The sequence below is a fragment of the Octodon degus genome, unplaced genomic scaffold (genome assembly GCF_000260255.1).
Source record: "Octodon degus isolate 3935 unplaced genomic scaffold, OctDeg1.0 scaffold00022, whole genome shotgun sequence".
Taxonomy (NCBI): Eukaryota; Metazoa; Chordata; class Mammalia; order Rodentia; family Octodontidae; genus Octodon; species Octodon degus.
In genome coordinates, this window is record NW_004524598.1 from 2,310,856 (window position 1) to 2,312,519 (window position 1,664).

Here is a 1,664-nt window from a genome sequence, read left to right on the forward strand (position 1 = left end):
CCTGGGAGTGAGGCCGGCATGGCAAGCCCTGGGATAGAACCCCAGCCCCTCTGCTTTAATCCACTGAGCTATTTGGCCAGCTCTCTTTCTTTCTTTCATTTATTTATTTATGTATTTATTTATTTGATACTGGGTCTCACTATGCAGCTTGGACTTGTAGCGATCCTCCTGTCTCAGTGAGCCCTAGCATTGGGATTACAGGTGTGCACCACCACGCCCAGTTTTAGTGCCCCGCGTGGTATGCCCAGAGTTCAGGCTGGCACAGCATGTAGTACCATGGTCCAAACCCAGCTCCATGCATTTGCCAGGCAGACCCTTGGATCACCGAGCTATCTCCCCAGCCCTATTATTTTCTTTTAATAAAATATTTTTCTGTGGACTTGGGTACTATTTCTCTTCCTTGAACCATTCCTAAATCTGGTTCTCTGGGATCCCAGGTGATTCTGTGCAGAATCCAAACTTTGAAATCTGCTTTAATTATGCAAGAACTATTTCTGACACTTGCTACTAAAAAAATAGCGAATCTTTTTTCAATGTGGTGCAAGAGCAGCTCCATCTTCTGCTTGAATGGGTGAATTTCTTTTTCTTCTATCAGCTTCTATTTGTACATTTTAGATATTCATAATAATCACCATCATAGAGAAGTCATAGCTGTAGGTATTATAACTGGCTCTTCTTTTTCCCAGTCCCACTCTCCCTTCAAGCCCTTCTCTCCTCCCCATTTATAAAAGCTCTGTTTTCAGTTTTCCTTCTTTGCTCACTCTAATTTAACTTTTCCTTTCTTTCCTCCTCCCCTCTTTCTTGTTCCTCTCTCCATTTGAAGATTTTCTTCCTATTTTACAACACCTAATACACATTTTGGTCCATATTTGATCCTTCAGTTTCTTATACCAGAGATACAAGGTAGTATTCACATATGTGCCCAGTTCACTTCACTTAACAGTGTGGTCTCAAGGTGCAAACATGGATGGATTTCTATGTTGGTATTTATTGTAAATTTTTTCTCTCTAGTGATCTATACATTCAGGCTAGATTCTAGCCAATGCATCTTTATTTGGGAGAAATTAATGCCAGAATTACTGTCATAAATACCATATGAAATAAAATATAATGCATTAATATTTGTTAGCAAAAATATTTTGTTAAGAAAAACTTAAAATACAGTTACAATTTTAAATTAATTATAATTGTTATATATATAATTTCATAGGTATGCAGTTAACCTAACACAATGATACTTTTTGCTTTTTATTTTTTTATTTTTTATTTTTGTACAAGGTCTCACTAGCTAGCTCTGACACATAGTGATCTTCCTGTTTTCAGCCTCCCCAGCCCTGGGATTACAGGCATGCACCACCATGCCTGGTCTCGGTGGCCAGCTCAGCACACCCAAGGGTGGCACTGATGTGGCATGTGGTAATTCTTTTAAATATATACAGATTATTGTATATCAACATTACCTCATAAAGTTAACATTTTTGTAGCATATAAATTCTTTAAAGTATATTGGGCTGGGGAGATAACTCAGTGGCCTAAGTGCCTGCCTCACAAGGGCAAGGACCTGGGTTTGTTCTTCTATACCGCATGCCCTGCCAACCCTGGTCCCTAGGCACACCATGCTGGCTACCAAAACTAGGCCTAGTGGTGCAAGCCTATAATCTCAG